The following is a 22,941-nucleotide window of genomic DNA, read 5'->3' as shown; positions in this document are numbered from 1 at the left end:
CTCGTGGCGGGCTGCATCAAACCAGTCAGAAGACTGATGCCCCCCCCCCCCCCAAAAAAAAAAAAAAAACTACCACCTAAATGCTACGCTGTGAGCGAATGGTGTAATTGTATTACAAAATACAGAGGTAGTCTTATAACACTCTTTATGTAAGTTATATGACTTGGGAAGAAATATTTATGTCTATAAATAACTGCTACTAAAATGTAAGCTACGACCCATTACAGTGAATCCTCAGTTCGATATAAGACTGTCATTGAAAACCAAGTACTAGGGGGAGTATCAGTTATTTAGGCAATGACATTAAACTGAACATAGACAATGACACAGTAAAGAAAACCAACAAACTTCAACATGTATGTGGAACCGTAACTAAACTTTAAAAAATAAAGTTTGCGTAACAACAAAATTAAGACTGTATAAAAGAATGGCAGTGCCTTTGCTAATCTGCGGCAGCAAATCCTGGATTGAGAGAAAAAGACGTAAAATAACTTACACTAAGAAGAAATGAGATTTTTGGGAGATGTCGAGGATTACTTAATGAGCGACAATATAAAAATTGATGACATTCTGGCAGAATTTTGAATTTATAAGTGAACGTGTACAACGAAAATGTATTACAAAATCGAATAAATAACTGAGCCCATTTCTAAGGAAATTTGTAGTAGCTGAAGCCCTTGGTTTGAGACAGTAAAAAAAATCGTCCGCTTACTACAAAACTTTATTTCTATAGGTACATAAATTTAAAAAAAACGAGAGGAGACGACACTTACTTGGGTAAATAATACGGAAACAATTATGTTTTTCCGAAGATGGAGTTAAAAAGAAATAGCTCTCAAACATGGAAAAACGTAGCCAGGAGCTCCTAACCTCAGAGATGTAATTATTGGAGAAACTGGCCTTCTGAACCAACAAATGGAATAAAATGTGGAAAACAGAGAGTAGTAACAGTAGTAGTAGTGACAACAGTATTAATTTGTTGTTGGACTGTCCTAGTGAGAAAATGCGACCATCAGATCATGGGTACAAGGACATAAACTTTCCGTACGACGACTGAAAAATATCTTGACATCGTAAACATGGAACACCACGTTGCCCGTCTTTTTGTTATGTGCTCGACAGGACGGTCCGCTGACACACCGAGGCCATTTCTCCAGCCACAATAATGCCTAATGGACGCAGACTGTAAGCGGCTGACAGATGTAGGCAATAAATCACAGCATTCTCTGATACAGTGTGTAATACGACAGTTCTTAATATGTAAATAACAACAGTGGATGACTGAGGAAGGTAACAAATGTAACGTTAATGGTGTTGCTGGAAATATTACAAGGCGATGCAATCGGACTCCTGATAGCAAGGAAAAAAAAAAGTTACAAGTGCCCAGTGAAATGGCAACGCTACTGAATGGTCTACCTTGAAGCAACGAATTCAACAAACTCTTGAAATCATAATCTGTTTCACAGTTTGGCACTTTTCCTTCCTGCAACCTGAGTCTTGTACCATGGAACACGACATTGGTTGTCACAGCCACCAAACGCAGATCCTGTAGTTTAATTTGGACATGGAAAGGTTCTGGGTCTCTTACTAGTCGAAGGTTAGAAAGGTATCCTGAAGCTTAACTTCGACAGCAATTCGCTACAATCTCTTTGAGCTTGTTCTTACCGCAAGGACTACTGAGCCTTTACATTAAGATGAATTACATGTATTCACAGAAATGCAGCATTTTGGTATGAACGCGAAAAACATTCACATGATATCTGGAATGAAATTTTCACTTTGCAGTGTACTCTGATACGTCGGTAATCAACACAGTCTTAATTTGCCTGGATGTTTCATTTAAGTGATATTCTGGAACAATGATACCACCGTGCAACAATGACTATCTCCGGTATTAGTCTCAATCACAGACGAGTGTCATTAATAGGAGTCTCCGAAAAACTTTTACTGACTTTTTCTTACTTTCAGAGCCTATACTATGACACTCAAAGGCTGTTGCTATTTCTTCTGTTTTAGATACTTCTTAAATACGATGGAACTTTGAGTGATAGAATAATCACTGAATATTTTACGTCCAGCTGTTTGAACAAATTTATTAAAACTGGACATACGTGTCAGAGGTTATCAGCGATCGTCTCCAGATCACTTTCATTTAATTCCACATTACCGGTTTCGGCTCAGTTTCCCATCTTCAGCTCCATTAAAAAAACTTAAATTGCTTCAAATTACAAATGGTTTACAACCTGTGATTAGAAAACATCAAAATACTTAAGAAATTAGTTACAGTACAAGAGTTCTGCAACTTAGCATTGTGTTACAGTTGCAGAGTAAGTGTCGCATATGGAACTGAAATTCACTGCCGTAACTAGTCATACACTAGCCTGCTGCACCTTTATATGGTCCATTGATCGTGACCGGGCCAAATATCTCACGAAATAGGCGTCAAACGAAAAAACTACAAAGAAGGAAACTCGTCTATCTTGAAGAGGGAAACCAGATGGCGCTATGGTTGGGCCGCTAGGTGGCGCTGCCATAGGTCAAACGGATATCAACTGCGTTTTCTTAAATAGGGACGCCAATTTTTATTACATATTCGTGTAGTACGTAAAGAAATATGAATGTTTTAGTTGGACCACTTTTTTCGCTTTGTGATAGATGGTGCTATAATAGTCACAAACATATAGCTCACAAGTTTAGACGAACAGTTGGTAACAGGTAGGTTTTTTAAATTAAAATACATAACGTAGGTAAGTTTGCGAGGGAAAAAAGTGGTCCAACTAAAACATTGGCTCAAATGGCTCTGAGCACCATGAGACTTCTGAGGTCATCAGTCCCCTAAAACTTAGAACTACTTAAATCTAACCAACCTAAGGACATTACACACATCCATGCCCGAGGCAGGATTCTAACTTGCGACCGTAGCGGTCGCGCCGTTCCAGACTGTAGCGCCTAGAAGCACTCGGTCACTCCGGCCGGCAACTAAAACATTCATAACTCTTCACGTACTACACGAATGTGTAATAAAAAATGGGGGTTCCTACTTAAAAAACGCAGTTGATATCCGTTTGACCTATGGCAGCGCCATCTAGCGGGCCAACCATAGCGCCATCTGGTTTCCCCCTTCAAGCTAGACGAGTTTCGTTCTTTATAGTTTTTGCGTTTGATGCTTATTTCGTGAGTATTTGGCCCGTCACTATCAATGGACCACCCAGTCTTTATGTTTTAAGAAACCTTGTTGGTGCAACACCTGCAGCGATGAAAAGCCCCCTCTATTGTAGAGTGTGGGCTAATGTATCGACAGAGGGCGCTTTTCAGTGCTGCAGGTGTCGCACCAATCAAGTTTCTTAAAAATAAATTATGAAGTCGCAGCAGGCTGTGTAAGGCTAGTTACGACAGTGAACTTTCAGTTCCGTCTTCGGCAGGCTATTCTTTAACCATAAAAAATGGTATGCTGCACAACTTTGTATTGTAACAAATTTTTTACGTGGACCGCCGGAAAAAGAGATTAGTACACCTGGAAAGACAACGTTGATTTTGATCCGATGACGCCATTTTCTCCTGGGGCATAACTGATGTACTGATAATGGTTTCAACTCCCTCTGGCAACAGATGGCGTTGTGGCAAAGCTACCAGAACATCACATTTGATTATCTTGTAATAGTGAATGCGCACAGCCAGAAGGCTCAGTGGGGTGCAAACGTGTGAAGCAAGTACGCAACAATGCCACGAAGATGAACTGGTGTTTCCTACAACCAACGATCGAGTTTTAAAGGGATCAAATTGTGGCCTTCGAAGCGGCGGGATGGTTCTTTCGGAGAATTGCCTCACAAGATGGACGCGCTGCATCAGTTGTGTAGTGATGCTAGTTATGAGTGGTCAAGTGAACAACCTCACGCCAATTATTGAGGCTCTGGACGTCCACGAGCGCAGACATCCACCAGGATCGTCATATTGTAAGGGCAGCTGTGGCAGGTCGTACAGCTACCACATAAAAGCTAAGAGCGTTTGTGAGCCCAGACGTGTCAACACGAACTGTTGCAAACCGGGTATTAGCAGTGGGATTAGGAGTACACACACTTCTAGCCCATCTTCCACTAACGCCTTAGCATCGACTTTTGCGGCCCGTCTGTTGCCCTCACAGGGTCACTTGGAAGTCGGAATGGTCCGCCGTGGTTATCAGCGATAAAAGCAGATTCTGCCTGCGCGTACGTGATGGTCATTTGCGCGTAAGACGAGACACGGTGCGCGCTTTCTCGCAGAATGCATTCTTTATGACACACCGGCCCCATCCTAGGCTTTATGGCCTGGTGTGCGATAAGCTACAACGCTCACTTACCATTGGTGTTTCTGGTGGATATGCTACCCAGAGTTCGGTACGTGCCACTAAAGCGTAGTTACTAAATACAGTTTTCCGTAATTCCTTCACGAAAGAAGACGAAGCAAATATTCCAGAATTCGAACCCAGAGTGACATAAAAGTAGATATCTTAGGTGTTGCGAAACAACTCAAATCACTTAAGAAAGGAAAGTCTTCCGGTCCAGGTGGTATACCAATCAGGTTCCTTTCAGAGTATGCAGGCACAATAGCGCCTTTCTTAGCAATCGTATACAACAGATCACTTGACGAAAGGTCTGTTCCTAAGGACTCGAAAGTAGCACAGGTCACACAATATTCAAGAAAGGAAATAGGAGTAACCCATTGAATTACAGACCCATGTCACTGACCTCAATTTGCAGCAGGAATTTGGAGCGTACACTGTGCTCGAACATTTTAAATCACTTTGAAGAAAATGACGTATTGATACATAACCAACACAGACTCAGAAAATATCGTTCTTGTGCAACACAGCTACCTATTTATTCCCATGAAGTAATGAGTGCTGTCGACAAATGATCTCATATCGGTTCTATATTCCTAGATTTCCAGAAGGCTTTTGATACCGTTCCTCACAAGCGACTATTAATCAAATTGCGTGCATATGGAGTATCGTCTCAGTTATGTGACTGGATTCGTGATTTTATTCTCAGAGAGGTCACAGCTCTTGGTGATAGACGGTAAATCATTGAGTAGAACAGAAGTGGTATCTAGTTTCGCAAGGCGCTGTGCTGTTCCTGATTTACATAAATGATCTAAGTGGTAATCTGAGCAGCCCCCTTAGATTGTTTGCAGATGAAAATCATCAGACGATCAATTCCAATTACAAAATGATCTAGAGAGAATTTCTGTATGGTGCGAAAAGTGGTAATTGGCACTAAACAAAGAAAAGTGCGAGGTCATCCACATGGGTACTAAAAGGAATCCGATAAATTTTGTGTATACTACAAATCGCACGAATCTAAGGGCTGTCAATTCGACTAAATACCTAGGAATTACAATTAGGAGCAACTTAAATCGGAAAGACCACATAGAGAACATTGTTGGGAAGGCGAAACAAAGACTGCACTTTGTTGACAGAACGCTTAGAAGATGCGACGAACCCACTAAAGAGGCAGCCTACATTACACTTGTCCGTCCTCTGCTGGAATACTGCTGCACAGTATGGGATCCTTACCAGGTATTATTGACGGAAGACATCGAAAAAGTGCAAAGAAGAGCAGCTCGTTTCTTGTTGTCGCGCAACAGGAGTGAGAGTGCCACTGGTATGATACTGGAGTTGGGGTGGCAGGTTTTCTTTGCGGCGAGAGCTATTTATGAAATTTCAGTCACCAACTTTCTCTTCCGCATGCGATAATACTTTGTTGACACCCATCTACTTAGGGTAAATGATCATCATAATAAAATAAGAGAAATCGGAGCTCGAACGGAAAGATTTTGGTGTTCCTTTTTCCCAAGCGCCATTCGAGAGTGGAATAGTAGAGAAGTACGCGTAGTATGAAAATGGTTCGATGAACCCTCTTCCAGGCACTTAAGTGTGAACTGCGGAGTAACCATATAGATGAAGATGTAGATGTTGTTATACGTGTTCCTTTGTCGGTCTTGCAACAGGGAGGTGATGTGTTGTTCCAAGCCGACCGGGAGGGCCGAGCGGTTCTAGGCGCTACGGTCTGGAACCGCGTGACCGCTACGGTCGCAGGTTCGAATCCTACCTCGGGCATGGATGTGTGTGACGTCCTCAGGTTAGTTAGGTTTAAGTAGTTCTAAGTTCTAGGGGACTGATGACCACAAGAGTTAAGTCCCATACTGCTCAGAGCCAGTTGAACCATTTTTTTGTTGTTCCAACAGGATAATGCTCGCCCACAATTATCCGAAAAACTCAACGTACTGTACAAGACGTGCATCAACTTCCCTGGGCCCTGGCTCTCGTGATCGCCGGACTTGTCACCAATCGAGCGCGTATGGGATATGATGTGTTGAGAAGTGTCTCGTATGAATCGTCAACCAACAACTCTTACAGAGTAATGTGAACAAGTGGAGCTGGCGTGGGGTAACGTATTCCAGGACAGTATTCGCCATCTGTACGACCGATTGGATGCCAGAGACAGCGTTCTCATTGCTGCCCATATTAATTTGTGTGTTTCAGCATGGGTCGATACCTACACCTCGTACCTCAAAACCGCTTGTCCTATAGATCTGTAAATATAATAATTTCATGTTATACATACGCAATGTAGCAACAATTAATCTTGAGTGAATTGGAAACCTCTACTTTTTTTCTAAACGTAAGTCTTCTACCACTTGTAATTTGAACCAATTTTTAATTTAATTTTTTTTTATAATTGTTCTGAATACAAGCAACTGAGCCAAAAGCGGTCATGTGTCATTGAGGCAAAGTTTTCTGGAGACTGAATTTGGACAGTTTTGATACCTATATATTACGATAAATCAGTGAACCTGTTCAGATAGTGCTCGTTTTATGTACAAGATGATCTAATTTTTTAAATTTAGATCAAGAGCATTTAAATCAAACGTCATTGTAAAATCAGCATTCCTGCCCGATGTTAGAATAACAACTTTATTAATTAGTGACGCAAACTCTAGTAACAGGCACTGAGAGCTTTGCAGAAATGTCACATTTTTGTCTTGGACAACATATGATAGAAGTGTTCTGCTACTGCTTACTTCCGATATGGTGTGAGTTTACCTATATTACGAGGATAGATATGATGACTTCTTGTGCAGAGATAGGTTTCTCTTGTTACGACACAATAAAATAAAGGGTGAGACTGAAAACTGTAGCCCAGACAAGTCCTGTTACCTTTGAGAAAGACCAAGGTTGACGAGCTTAACGACCCCGTGCGGCAGATAGATTGCCCTCAGGTGCTTCCGGAGAGGTTTGGATTTAATCAGCACATTGGCTCGAAGTCAGGTGATCAGAGACGTTACACCATCGCATCTCCTCTTCTTGTACGAAAACACTCGGATGATTATTTCCTACAATATCAGGATTTATTCGTACTGGTTACCTTTGTGTTTGAGCGATTCTAGACTCCATGTACATGCAAGAAAAATGGAAGAACTGAAAACCCAATGCCACATAGACTTACAAAACAGAATTAGGAAAACAAAACGCGTAAATTCATTTATAGACATACCTCAATTCAATACGAAGACAAATTCAGTCCAACCCAGGTTTCAGAAAGAACCCGAAATCCTACCCGCCCTCGGGTCGTGAATACTACCTTGAATCCTCGTACCTACACTACTGGCCATTAAAATTGCTACACCACGAAGATGACGTGCTACAGATGCGAAATTTGACCTACAGGAAGAAGATGCTGTGATATGCAAATGATTAGCTTTTCAGAGCTGACATGAGGAAAGTTTCCAACCGATTTCTCATACACTAACAGCAGTTGACCGGCGTTGTGATGCCTCGTGTAAGGAGGAGAAATGCCTACCATCACGTTTCCGACTTTGATAAAGGTCGGATTGTAGCCTATTGCGGTTTATCGTATCGCGACTTTGCTGCTCGCGTTGGTCAAGTTCCAATGACTGTTAGCAGAATATAGAATCGGTGGGTTCAGGAGGGTAATACGGAACGCCGTGCTGGATCCCAACGGCCTCGTATCACTAGCAGTCGAGATTACAGGCATCTTACCTGCATGGTTCTAACGGATCGTGCAGCCACGTCTCGATCCCTGCATCAATAGATGGGGACGTTTGCAAGACAACAACCATTTGCACGAACAGTTCGACGACGTTTGCAGCAGCATAGACTATCAGCTCGGAGACCGTGGCTGCGGTTACCCTTGACGCTGCATCACAGACAGGAGCACCTGCGATGGTGAACTCGACGACGAACCTGGGTGCACGAAAGGCAAAATGTCATTTTTTCGGATGAATCCGGGTTCTGTTTACAGAATTATGATGGTCGCATCCGTGTTTGGCAACATCGTGGTGAACGCACATTGGAAGCGTGTATTCTTCATCGCCATACTGGCGTATCACCCGGCGTGATGGTATGGGGTGCCACTGGTTATACGTCTCGGTCACCTCTTGTTCGCACTTTGAACAGTGGACGTTACATTTCAGATGTGTTACGACCCGTGGCTCTACCCTTTTTCGATCCCTGCGAAACCCTACATGTCAGCAGGATAATGCGCGATAGCATGTTGCAGGTCCTGTACGGGCCTATCTGGATACAGAAAATGTTCGACTGCTGCCCTGGCCAGCACATTCTCTAGATCTCTCACCAATTGAAAACGTCTGGTCAATGGTGGCCGAGCAACTGGCTCGTCACAATACGCCAGTCACTACTCTTGATGAACTGTGGTATCGTGTTGAAAGCTGCATGGGCAGCTGTACCTGTACACGTCATACAAGCTCTGTTTGACTCAATGCCCAGGCGTATCAAGGCCGTTATTACGGCCAGAGGTGATTGTTCTGGGTACTGATTTCTCAGGATCTATGCACCCAAATTTCGCGAATACGTAATCACATGTCAGTTCTAGTATAATATATTTGTCCAATGAATACCCGTTTATCATCTGCATTTCTTCTTGGTGTAGCAATTTTAATGGCCAGTAGTCTATAACATGTGCAAGCAACAGTAAAATCATTTAAGTTACTCCCATGTTTCTGGTGCACCTTTTTAACAACTTTTGATTTTAGTAACTAGCCGTCGAAGAGAGATGACACTTTACACTTATTCACGGTTAGCCATGTATTTACCGAGAAGGAAACTTGTTTATAAGAAATAAAAGTCGTGTATGTATTGGGTAAAAACCTTGTGTTGATTCGCCTTTATCATTAAGCTGTAAACACGGTTTATGTAAACATACTCCAAGAACTGGTTACGTGTGAAGCCCAGGATGTGTATTACTTTTTGTGGTCTTGTTCGTACTTGGAAGCACGGAAAAATTGCACAAGCGATATAGATAGGCCGCTACGCTATGTAATAGCCAATATTATTTCGTCTTAGTCTACTCATTTGTATTATCGACCTGAATGTATGATCTTTGCTGAGAAACTACATTCTCTCATGTAGGAAACACTCCACAATCCTCTATTATCATTAGTTGTATATCAGGAAATCTTTCATAACAAGAAACCCATTAGAAAAACAAGTGCTAATATTCCATTCGTAGTTGGCACACAGACAAGCGGCAAAATACACCACGTTGCAGAGAGAATTCCTGGGCCTCTCTCAGGGTGAAAGGCGTGACGCAAGGAAAATCATCAAGCGATCTAATATATTTAGTAGCAGATGTTGGCGTTCAAGTAACATTTGAAACATATTATCGTCAAGAATTCAGCTACTACATCGAGCAAAGTATGATTCTGGACAATTTTGGTTGTCATTTCCAGCATTCATAAGATTCGCTTGAGATTCTTCTTATTTAGGTAAATACACTCGTGAATTACACGTTTATTACACCCACTTGCTTTGGACTTTGGATCCATTCATTTCAAGATGGGGAATACATTATTCCACATTACTGTGTTGAAGGCTTTCTGTGGAGCATTTTCCTAATCTGAAATCGAGCCTATCATCGCTGATTAACTCTTCAATTTATGTCTTTTCTTCAGCATTACACGTTTAAAAAAAGACGCACAACGAAGAAATTATCAGAATGGGACAGAAATCGGTCAATGAGACGAACATTGACAGACATACAAATGATTACCATTACAGAAAAATCGAATGCGTTATGCAAAAGATAGAGCTTCACAACTTGAGCATGTCAATAACGCGTTGTTCCATCTCTGGCCGTCCGCCGCTCGTGGTCTCGCGGTAGCGTTCTCGCTTCCCGAGCACGGGGTCCCGGGTTCGATTCCCGGCGGGGTCAGGGATTTTCACCTGCCTCGAGATGACTGGGTGTTTGTGTTGTCCTCATCATTTCATCATCATCCAGAAAAGTGGCGAAATTGGACTGAGCAAAGATTGGGTAATTGTACGGGCGCTGAGAACCACGCAGTTGAGCGCCCCACAAACCAAACATCATCATCATCACATCATCATCCATCTCTGGCCCTTATACAAGCAACTATTCGGCTTGGTATTGATTGACGGAGTTGCTGGATGCCACCGTGAGGGATATCGTGCGTTCTCTCTCTCTCTTCTCAGCAAACCACGCGCTGCATCAGCGATCTGTTTCTACCGCCTTCTATCTCTCGCAGTCCCACTCCACCCAGCGGAAATTCCTGATGCGTTAGATCGTCAGAGTCCCAAACTGGTTGGAGGGCGCTGCCCATAACGTTCCAAACGTTGTTAATTGGGGAGAGATCAAGCGACTTTGTTGCCCAATGTAGATTAGCCAAGCACGAAGACCAAGCTGCATAAAATCTCGCCGTGTGCGGGCGGCCGTGAAGGGCAACAAAACGGGGTGTAAGATATTGTGGACGTACCGATGTGCTGTAAGCGTGCCGCGGATGGCAATCAAAGTGGTTCTGCTGTGAAATGGAATGGCACTCCTGCTCACGGGGCCTTTAAGCGCTCTACAGTCAGGCCGCTGTCCGGGGCGTCTGCAGAAAAGTCTTCGCTGTTTATCTGGGCCATTTCGAAGCGCGACTCATCACTGAAGGCAATTCTACACCAGTCAATGAGATTCCAGGCCGAAGACGTGCCTGGAGACGCCATTGCCGTGGTGGGATACCAAATTGTAATCGTCTGTTTATCTGTACATGTACATCACATCTATCTACTTCCGTCCTATTTGGATAATTCCTTCGTGGTGCGTCGTTGTTTTATTTTCGTCTTCTGGCGTGTATTACTATTGGCATCACACTTCAAGAACGATATCAATAATGAAAAGGAGCAAAAATGATCACAGACCCAAAAATTAAATAATTATAGTGAGAACACACTGACGAATCGATTACATTACGGCCACTCCCCACAGTGAGACTGAATGTTGCTTGATGGCGTTGTAGGCGTGTGGCCTGGTAACGAAAGTGTACAAGCGAAGCAGTGATCTACATGTATACTCTGCAAATCACATTCAAGTGCCTGGCAAAGGGTTCATCGAACCACCTTCACAATTCTCTATTATTCCAATCTCGTATAGCGCGCGGAAAGAATCAACACCTATATCTTTCCGTACGAGCTCTAATGTCCCTTATTTTATCGTGGAGATCGTTCCGCCCTATTTAGGTCGGTGTGAACAAAATATTTTAGCATTCGGAGGAGAAAGTTGGTGATTGGAATTTCGTGAGAAGATTCCGTCGCAACGAACAACGCCTTTCTTTTAATGATTTCCAGCCCAAATCCTGGATAATTTCTGTGACACTCTCTCCCATATTTCGCGATAATACAAAACGTGCTGCCTTTCTTTGAACTTTTTCGACGTACTCCGGCAGTCCTACCTGATAAGGATTCCACACCGCGCAGCAGTATTCTAAAAGAGGACGGACAAGCGTAGTGTAGGAAGTCTCCTTAGTAGGTCTGTTACATTTTCTAAGTGTCCTGCCATTAAAACGCAGCCTTTGGTTAGCCTTCGCCACATTTTCTATGTGTTCTTTCCAATTTTAGTTGTCGTAACTGTAATACCTAGGTATTTAGTTGAACTTATAGCTTTTAGATTAGACTTATTTACCGTGTAACCGAAGTTTAACTAATTCCTTTTAGCACTAATGTGGATGACCTTATACTTTTCTTTATTTAGGGTCAACCTCCACCTTTCGCACCATTCAGATATCTTTTCTACATCGATTTGCATTTTGTTTTGATCTTCTGATGACTTTATTAGTCGATAAACGACAGCGTCATCTGCAAACAACCAAAGACGGCTGCTCAGATTGTCTCCCAAATCGTTTATATAAATAAGGAACAGAGAAGGGCCAATAACACTACCTTGGGGAACGCCTGAAATCACTTCCGTTTTACTCGATGACTTTCCGTCAATTACTACGAACTGTGATTTCTCTGACAGGAAATCACAAAACCAGTCACATAACTGAGACGATATTCCATAAGCAAGCAATTTTACTACGGGCCGCTTGTGTGGTACAGTGTCAAAAGCCTTCCGGAAATCCAGGAATACGGAATCGATCTGAAATCCCTTGTCAATTGCACTCAACACTTCATGCGAGTAAAGAGCTAGTTGTGTTTCACAGGAACTATGTTTTCTAAACCCATGTTGACTGTGTGTCAATAGACCGTTTCCTTCGCGGTAATGACGAAGAATCATTCTACAGATATTTGCAAATGAGGCATCCACTGACAAAAGGGACTCTGAAAAGGGGCAGGTTACTGTGACCCGGCGCCTGCGAACGAGATTTCGTAAACGTCGAAGCTGTCGTACCACGGAAAGTGGTTCAAGGACGGTGAAACAAGAAGTACGCGACAAGGTGCTGGGTGTCAACGACTCGTCTCAGAAAATATAGGCAGGTTTCTTCGCTCTGTGAGACAGGATATGCGGCGATCTGTGGCATATCTGGCGACAGAGTATAATTGTGGTGCAGTCACAAACGTTTCAGAGCACACCGTTCAACGCAAATTGTTGAACATGGGGCTCCGTAGCGAACGACACATTTTCCCATGTTGATCAAATTGGATCATCGACTATGATAGTAGCGGGCGCTGGATCGTTGAGACAGGGCCGTGTAACGATGGAAACGTATTTCTTACTAACGTCAGGTCTTCGCCGGCCGCGGTGGTCTCGCGGTTCTAGGCGCGCAGTCCGGAACCGCGCGACTGCTACGGTCGCAGGTTCGAATCCTGCCTCGGGCATGGATGTGTGTGATGTCCTTAAGTTAGTTAGGTTTAAATAGTTCTAAATTCTAGGGGACTGATGACCACAGCTGTTAAGTCCCATAGTGCTCAGAGCCATTTGAACCCATTTTTTTTTAACGTCAGGTCGATGTTTCCGGATACCCTGATATCAAGGTGAACGGCTGCTGGGATTATGAACGGTGCCTCGGAAACAGGCCGGTGGTGGCAATATTATGCTGTGATGCACATTTACCTGGGCTTGTATGGGACCTGTGGTATTAATCGAAGGCACAATGACCGTTGTTGAGTACACGAACATAGTCGCGGGGTACGCGCGTTCCTTCACGCTTGTTGTCTCATCCTATGACGATAGCATCTTCCAGCAAGATGGCTCTCCATGTCTCATGGCCAAACTCATGCTACAGTGCTTTGGGAAGCGTGATAATGAACTCTCGTTGACGAATTGCCCAATGGAACACGTATGGCAAACTATCGAGCATCAGCTCCACACACACACAAACCACCAGCCCGTAATTTATGGTAACTGCGTGACCTGTGGGTAGATATCTCGCGCCACATATCTCCGGAAAACCACCAAGGACTCGCCGAATTTACACAGTGTGTCCCTTTACATGAGGGCTACTCGTGCGAAATTGCTAACTACAGTGCTATCTCGTGGCGAAAAGTTTCAACAACAGCCGTGTAGAAGAACAGTGGCAACAGGCGTCCCGACCACGAATTTAGCAGTGTGTGTCTGAAGCTTGTAGGAAAATGGAGGTGAAGCAGCGAGGAGGCAACATCAAATTTTGGGTTAAGTTTTGCGTTTTTGGGCTAGAATTTGTCGAATTCGACCCAAACATAGCGAGACAGGTTCCTGGCCACACTTCCACGACAACTTTCCAATCCACAAAGCGAAGATTGTGCGCCAGTTTTTGGCCAGCAAACGGATCACAGTCCTTGACCACCCACCGTATTCGTCGGATTCGGCCCCATCGGACTTCTGATTATTCCTCAAATTGAAACTGGCAATGAAACGCCACCATTACGAAGCATTTAATTGCAGCAAAGAAAATTGCACTCTTGTGTTTAATGCAGTTATAAAAACGTATGTATGCCAGACAGAATCATTATTCTATTGTGTTTTTTGGAAGGTGGACCAACAGGCTCTTAAGCAGTTGATCACAATGTTTTGTCTCACGGTTGTACATAATTAAGGTACTCAAACGAAACTTTGTAGTGAGATATGTATTTTTAACATGCATGTCATTAAAAAACTTACGGTTGTTCTGTGATACATGGAGTGAAGCATTTTAAAATTTACTTGAAGGGACAGAGAAACAAACGAATCTGATGGCTGGATCATGTAGCAAGACAAAAAAAAAAAAATGGCTCTGAGCACTGTGCGACTTAACTTCGGAGGTCATCAGTCGCCTAGAACTTAGAACTAATTAAACCCAACTAACCTTAGGACATCACACACATCCATGCCCGAGGCAGGATTCGAACCTGCGACCGCAGCGGTCGCTCGGCTCCAGACTGTAGCGCCTAGAACCGCACGGCCACCCCGGCCGGCTGTAGCAAGACAGACAGTAGATGCATTCGATTATCTATGTGGAAATGATGTTGAATGGAAGGCCAGTAGATGCTATTCGCAAACGTACAGGAACAGCACTAATCCATGTCACTGGAGAACACCATAGACTGAGATGGCGGAATGTCTAGAAGACTGGTCTCACTTTCGGATGAACGACTGTCGACGGTTCAAATCCTCGTCTGGCAATCCAGATTTAGGATTTCCGTCATTTCTCTAATCGCACCAGGTAGATGCCGGTATGGTTCCCTTGAAAAGGGCACGGTCGATTTCCTTCCGCATCCTTTCTTAATCCAAGCTTGTGAGACGTCTCTTAACTTGCTGTCGACAGGTCATTAAATAGTAATATCACTTTCCTTTGCCACTGCAGTCAGTACAACATGGAGCAGTGTAGAAGAGACCTTCGCAGTGGATGTGGAGTGCATAATGATGATTCTTAAAATACTCAAGGCTATGAAGATTTCTATGGATACAGAAAGAAATCAAAATAATGATACGGCTGAGAAGGAAGACTGCCTTATGGTCTTTCTTGTGAGTTTAGACGTTGACCGGGCAGTGTGTGTTCACATTTCAGTAACAACGCCAGCGTATTTTAATGTGTTATACACTCCTGGAAATGGAAAAAAGAACACATTGACACCGGTGTGTCAGACCCACCATACTTGCTCCGGACACTGCGGGAGGGCTGTACAAGCAATGATCACACGCACGGCACAGCGGATACACCAAGAACCGCGGTGTTGGCCGTCGAATGGCGCTAGCTGCGCAGCATTTGTGCATCGCCGCCGTCAGTGTCAGCCAGTTTGCCGTGGCATACGGAGCTCCATCGCAGTCTTTAACACTGGTAGCATGTCGCGACAGCGTGGACGTGAACCGTATGTGCAGTTGACAGACTTTGAGCGAGGGCGTATAGTGGGCATGCGGGAGGCCGGGTGGACGTACCGCCGAATTGCTCAACACGTGGGGCGTGAGGTCTCCACAGTACATCGATGTTGTCGCCAGTGGTCGGCGGAAGGTGCACGTGCCCGTCGACCTGGGACCGGACCGCAGCGACGCACGGATGCACGCCAAGACCGTAGGATCCTACGCAGTGCCGTAGGGGACCGCACCGCCACTTCCCAGCAAATTAGGGACACTGTTGCTCCTGGGGTATCGGCGAGGACCATTCGCAACCGTCTCCATGAAGCTGGGCTACGGTCCCGCACACCGTTAGGCCGTCTTCCGCTCACGCCCCAACATCGTGCAGCCCGCCTCCAGTGGTGTCGCGACAGGCGTGAATGGAGGGACGAATGGAGATGTGTCGTCTTCAGCGATGATAGTCGCTTCTGCCTTGGTGCCAATGATGGTCGTATGCGTGTTTGACGCCGTGCAGGTGAGCGCCACAATCAGGACTGCATACGACCGAGGCACACAGGGCCAACACCCGGCATCATGGTGTGGAGAGCGATCTCCTACACTGGCCGTACACCACTGGTGATCGTCGAGGGGACACTGAATAGTGCACGGTACATCCAAACCGTCATCGAACCCATCGTTCTACCATTCCTAGACCGGCAAGGGAACTTGCTGTTCCAACAGGACAATGCACGTCCGCGTGTATCCCGTGCCACCCAACGTGCTCTAGAAGGTGTAAGTCAACTACCCTGGCCAGCAAGATCTCCGGATCTGTCCCCCATTGAGCATGTTTGGGACTGGATAAAGCGTCGTCTCACGCGGTCTGCACGTCCAGCACGAACGCTGGTCCAACTGAGGCGCCAGGTGGAAATGGCATGGCAAGCCGTTCCACAGGACTACATCCAGCATCTCTACGATCGTCTCCATTGGAGAATAGCAGCCTGCATTGCTGCGAAAGGTGGATATACACTGTACTAGTGCCGACATCGTGCATGCTCTGTTGCCTGTGTCTATGTGCCTGTGGTTCTGTCAGTGTGATCATGTGATGTATCTGACCCCAGGAATGTGTCAATAAAGTTTCCCCTTCCTGGGACAATGAATTCACGGTGTTCTTATTTCAATTTCCAGGAGTGTATGAACCGTGGACCTTGGCGTTGGGGGGAGGCTTGCTTGCCTCACCGATGCAGATGGCCGTACCGTAGGTGCAACCACAACAGAGGGGTATCTGTTGAGAGGACAGACAAACGTGTGGATCCTGAAGAAGGGCAGCAGCGTTTTCAGTAGTTGCAGGGGCAACAGTCTGGATGATTAACCGATGTGGTCTTGCAAATCAACCACAACAGCCTTGCTCTGCTGGTCCTGCGAACGGCTGAAAGCAAGGGGAAACCACAGTCGTAATTTTTCCCGAGGGCTTGCAGCTCTGTTGTATGGTTAAATGATAATGGCATCCTCTTGGGTAAAATATTCCGGAGGTAAAGTAGCCTTCAAATCTCCGTCTGGGGATTACACATGAGGAAGTTATCAAAAGAAAGATAACTGGCTTTCTACGAATCGGAGCGTGGAATGTCAGATTCCTTAATCGGGCAGGTAGGCACGAAAATTTAAAAACGGAAATGGATAGGTTATAGTTAGATACCGTGAAGTTCGGTGGCGGGGGGAACAGAATTTCTGGTCATGTGAATACATAGCTATAAATACAAAATCAAATAGGGGTAAAGCAGGAGTAGGTTTAATAATGAATAAAAAACAGGAACGCAGCGAATCCACTATGAACAGCATAGTGAACGCATTTTTCTAGCCAAGGTAGACACGAAGCCCACACCCACCACAGTAGCACAAGTTTATATGCCAACTAGTTCTGCAGATGAGGAGGAGACTGAGAAAATGTATGACGAGATAAAAGGTATTGTACACGTAGTTAAGGGAGTCAAAAATTCAATAGGAGACTCGAATTTGATAGTAAGAAAAGGTATAGAAGAAAAAATAGTAGGTGAATATGAACTGGGGGAAAGGAACGAAAGAGGAAGCCGCCTGGTAGAATGCTGCACACAGCATAATTTAATCATAACTAACACCGAAAGGTTTCAGACTGATTATATAATGGTAAATACAGAGATTTCGGAACCAGGTTTTAAATTGTAAGACATTTTCAGGGATGGATGTGGATTCTGACAACAACTTATTGGTTATGAACTGCAGAAACTGCAGAAACTGCAAAAAGGCACGATTTTAAGGAGATGGGGCCTGGACACACTAAAAGAACCAGAGGTTGTAGAGGGTTTTAGAGGGAGCATTAGGGAACGATTGACAACAAGAAAAGGGGAAAGGAGTACTGTATAAGAAGAATAGATAGCTTCAAGAGATGAAATGAAGGCAGCAGAGGATCGAGTAGATAAAGTGACGAGAGCTAGTAAAAACCCTTGGATAACACAAGAGATATTGAATTTAATCGATGAAAGGAGAAATATAATAATGCAATAAATGAAGCAGGTGAAAGGCAATACAAACGTCTCAAAAATGCGATCGATAGGAGCTGCAAAATGGCTAAACAGGTATTGCTAAAGGACAAATGTAAGAACGCAGAAGCATCTATCACTAGGGGTAAGACAGATGCTGCCTACAGCAAACTTAAAGCGAACCATCTGTACGAATATCAAGAGCTGAGATGGAAAACCAGAAAATGCGCAGAAGGGAAAGCAGAAAAATGGGAGGAGTTCAAAAATCGTTCAAATGGCTCTGAGCACAATGGGACTTAACATCTGAAGTCATCAGTCCGCTAGAACTTAGAACTACTTAAACCTAACGAACCTAAGGACTTCACACACATCCATGCCCGAGGCAGGATTAGAACCTGCGGCCGCAGCGGTCGTCCGGTTCCAGACTGAAGCGCCTAGAACCGCTCGGCCACAACGTCCGGTCGTGGGAGGAGTCTATAGAGGACCTATACAAGGGGGATGTAAATGAGGGCAACATTATGGACATGAAAGAGGACTTAGATGAAGATGAGTAGGGAGATATGATAGTGCGTGAAGAATCTGTCAAAGCTCTGAAGAAATTAAGTCGAAACAAGGCCCCGATAGTAGACAACATTCTGTTAAGAGTTATTGATAGCGTTGGGAGAGCCAGCCATGACAAAACTCTTCCATCTGGTGGGTAACATGTATGTGATAGGCGAAATACGAAATACGCTCAGACTTCAAGAAGAATATAATAATTCCAATTCCAAGGCAAGCAGGTGCTGACAGGTTGCGAGCTAACATCCCAAAGATGTTCGGGCTCACATGAGGTTCCTCTACATCGAAATGTCTAGGCACAAACTCGTCTAGGGGTTGAACCGCACGTGTCGCATTACACGCCCTAAATTAGACATTTGTTACCCTTTGGTTAAATTTTGTGGCTGATGGCAAGTTTGTGAAACACAAAGTTAATATAACATATAATAACAGTAATAAAAATACCGGGAACAACACTGACGACCCATAAATGATGTAGGCCACACAGTTGCGATTTGATTAGAATGTTTATTCATAAAGCAAATTAATAGCGAAAGTGGTCGTATTTAGAGTTACTGTTACACTCGAGCGCATATCTGTTTGATACAGTTCGATCATTCACAATCTCATCGCGAAACATAAGTCCAGTACTCCGCCTCCTTAACTACACGAAAAGTTAAGAGTTCACACCAGGCGCGCGGCTGGTCACCGCTCAGAGACTTAAGTCCCGCGATACCACACAACGCGATATTTTATAAGTCATTTCACTTCCTACCTGCCTAAAGACCGACTGTCCGCTTTCACGTCCCCATCCGAACTGTACCCTTTGGTGTCTCCAGTCGAACTGTACTCTTCGGTGTCTAGACCAGAACTGTCCGCTTTCGCGTCTGCACCAGTACTGTCAACTTTGGTGTCTCCAGACGCACTCTCTCTCTCTCTACCCGTCCCCGGCCGCGTTTCCCGCGCCAAATGTCGTCGCTCAACTGACTAGGGCAGTTAGTTCCCTTTCCTGAAGCCGTCCATCTGATTGGCTACACCTTATCCCACGTTATTTTACATTTTAACATATTTAAATAATCGAAACTTGACCACTTCACGCACTAAATAAAGTAACAATAATATCCATTACATAATAAACGCTAAATTCTTTTGCATAAAACCAAAAGAATCTCGTTCTTAACTTTAATGTCACGGCCAGTAGCCTTGCACCAATGTGCTTTCTGATAAATAAATAAAGAACAAAAGTAACTATTATGCATTAAGCTTAACAACAAATACTCTATTACCTAATGATTCAATAAGGTGTCATGCTGTCATCGTTCAATGCGTTCTGTGTGGAGGAAATGATGACCTGATGCTTAACTGAAAATACTGATAATTTAAATTTACTATATCTTTCAAACAAATACAGTTACAGAGTTGATATTTACAACGCTTGTCATTTTAATGATGCGCTTCTGTATGAAATGTCGATCGTTAAGATCGACCAGAGCGTTCAGATTTTAGCATTCAGGTCTTTGTTACAAAACTTGTTAATTTCACTTTAACAGTAAATCCTAAACTATTATGGATATGGTCAATATTCAAGTTTTATTTATGGCGTATGGCAGATTAAAATTACTGTGGCTTCATTCCCTGAATTACTACAGAATTAAATAGTTTTCATAAATGTTCCCCTTTATGGCCGATCTAAGGTCCGCCATATTTAACACTGCTACGTCTCCTTGGTCACAAAAGCCTCCTACTGGGTTTCCCTATGACGTAGGTTCTCGTCTGTCTCACTTGCACCCTACAGCTCTTAGGCCTCAATAGACGCCTGTGAATTTCCCCATCTCGTGGTCAAACTGCGCCCTTTGTGGCACGCTGTCCTGGACGACAGGGTTCGTTTCACAATTCCTGTACGGTCACTCTTTCGGCCATATATTTAAATGAGAGCGCAATGCTCGTTAACTGACAAGGTGTGAACATTACCCAACTATCAGTTTAATAAGTCACGGTTGCAAAATACTAATAGGAACCCTTTACAGAAGACTGGAAAAACTGGTAGAAGCAGATCCCTCGGGAAAGACCAGTTTGGATTCCATATAAATGTAGCAACACGCGAAGCAATACTAACCCTACGACTTCTCATAAAGAACATACGTTGAGGAAAGGCAGATCTGTGTTTATAGATTTGTAGACTTAGAAAAAGCTTTTGAGAATGTTGACTGGAATTCTCTCTTTCAAATCTAAATGTGGCACGTGTAAAATACAGGGAGCGAAAATTTATTTACAATTTTTATAGAAACCAAGGCAACGTCCTTGCCGCAGTGCATACACCGGTTCCCGTGAGATCACCGAAGTTAAGCGCTGTCGGGCGTGGTCGGCACTTGGATGGGTGACCATCCAGGCCGCCTTGCGCTGTTGCCATTTTTCGGGGTGTACTCAGCCTCGTGATGCCAATTGAGAAGCTACTCGACCGAACAGTAGCGGCTTCGGTAAAGAATACCATCATATCGACCGGGAGAGCGGTGTGCTGACCCCACGCCCCTCCTATCCGCAACCTCCACTGAGAATGACACGACGGTGCATTGCATTAAAACAAGCGTTCAGTGCATAGTGCTGTGGAATGTGGAAAAAACCGCAAATTGGCGTTCATAAGAAGAACAACAACACCAAAAATGCAACAAGAGCATAATATGTAAGAAACTGTCCACGCAACCTGCCACTGATGATGCCTTACAGAAAATAAAGGCGAAACGCGTATGGCACTAAAATTGTGTTTTATTCAGTTGCTGTCAGACGGTCCATAAGTATAAATTATCAATATACGGTAGTACCTTGATGTTATCCAATCTGTGTATTGAGCAAGCAGTAAAGAATAATTTGGAGTAGGAATTGAGGCCGAGGCAGACGAAATAAAAACTTTGAGGTTTACCGACGACATCGTAATTCGGTTAGAGACAACAAATGACTTGGAAGATCAGTTGAACGGAATGGACAGTGTCTTGAAAAGTGGATGTAAGATGAACATAAAAAAAAGCAAAACTAGGATAATAGCATGTAGTCGAATTAAGTCAGGTGATGCTGAGAAAATGAGATTAGGAAATGAACCACTTAAAGTAGTAGATGAATTTTGCTGTTTGGGAAGAAAAATAACTGATGATGGTCGAAGCAGGAGGATAAAAAATGTAGACTACGTTTCTGATGAAGAGAAATTTGTTAACATCGAGTATGGATTCCAGCGTCAGGAAGTCCTATCTGAAAGTAGTTGTGTGGTGTGTAGCCATGTATGGAAGTGAAATATGGATGATTAATAGTTTAGGCAAGAAGTGAATAGAAGCTTTTGAAACGTTGTGCTACAGAAGAATGCTGAAGATTAGATGGGTAGATTACGTAACTAATGAAGAGGTACTTAATAGAATTTGGGAGAAGATAAATTTGTGGTACAACCTAACTAGAAGATGGGATCGGTTGGTAGGACTCATTCTGAGGCATCATGGGATCACCAATTTAGTACTGGAGGGAAGTGTGCGGAGTAAAACTCATTGAGGGAGACCAAGAGATGAATAAAGTAAGCAGATTCAGAAGGATGTAGGTTTGCAGTAGTTACTAGGAGATGAAGAGGCTTGCGCAGGAGAGCTGCATCAAACCAGCCTCTGGATTGAGGAACACAACGACAACAACAACAACAACAACAACAACAACATTGCTGGAAGGGTAACAAACCCTTCATTAGGTTTGCACTTTTTCCAGTTCACTTACTGGCTTCACAACTGTGATAGTTATGCCCGTACATACTAAGATTTTGCGGAGCTCTTATTAAGGACGTCATTAGAAGTTATTCTTTTCCACACTCATATGTGAGTTGTAACATGTCGTAAGAACAGCAATTTTTAATGTAATCTGGCTTGATAATCTCCAAGTGGGAAAAATTAGCCAATTGGTAAATAATGAAATAAAGTGCTTATTTGAAATTAAAAGAACAGCCTCGCATGAAAGTCCCTCAAGAAGACTTATTTGCCAAAATATCACCGTTTCTCTGTTTTATATGAAAAGAACTGACAGTCCATACATTGATACATGATAGCCATCACTGAATGTTCCGCCACTGGAAACAGGAGTATTGCAGTCGTTTCACGTTACTTTTAGCTGAGAACCACCTAAAAAGTTATAGTAAAAAAGTTAGGTTTAAGTTTCAAGCGAATGCTGTCACGCTAATATTGATAACACCACACCTCTATTTACATAAATTTATTGTTTTTTTTTTCGTTAGAACATGATCAGTTACGCCACTATTACCATTTAAGAGATCTAGTTATATAACGTAAGAGGTAAGAACTGGAATTATGACCATATAAAGATTCTTCCGACCTTCTGCAAGTTGCATG

At 43.6% G+C, this 22,941-nt stretch overlaps 1 protein-coding gene and 1 pseudogene across 2 annotated transcripts in view; both read left to right on the top strand.

Moving 5' to 3' along the window:
- The window catches only part of LOC126162976 (phospholipase B1, membrane-associated-like), a 368,462-nt gene that overhangs the window by 249,969 nt on the left and 95,552 nt on the right, over window positions 1–22,941 (top strand). The gene's annotated exons all lie outside the window — the stretch shown is intronic.
- LOC126099494 (5S ribosomal RNA) lies at window positions 20,863–20,980 on the top strand (annotated as a pseudogene).

Source organism: Schistocerca cancellata, chromosome 1 (genome assembly GCF_023864275.1).
Source record: "Schistocerca cancellata isolate TAMUIC-IGC-003103 chromosome 1, iqSchCanc2.1, whole genome shotgun sequence".
NCBI classification, from domain to species: domain Eukaryota; kingdom Metazoa; phylum Arthropoda; class Insecta; order Orthoptera; family Acrididae; genus Schistocerca; species Schistocerca cancellata.
Note: the sequence above shows the minus strand (reverse complement) of the source record. Positions and strands in the feature narration are given on the sequence as shown.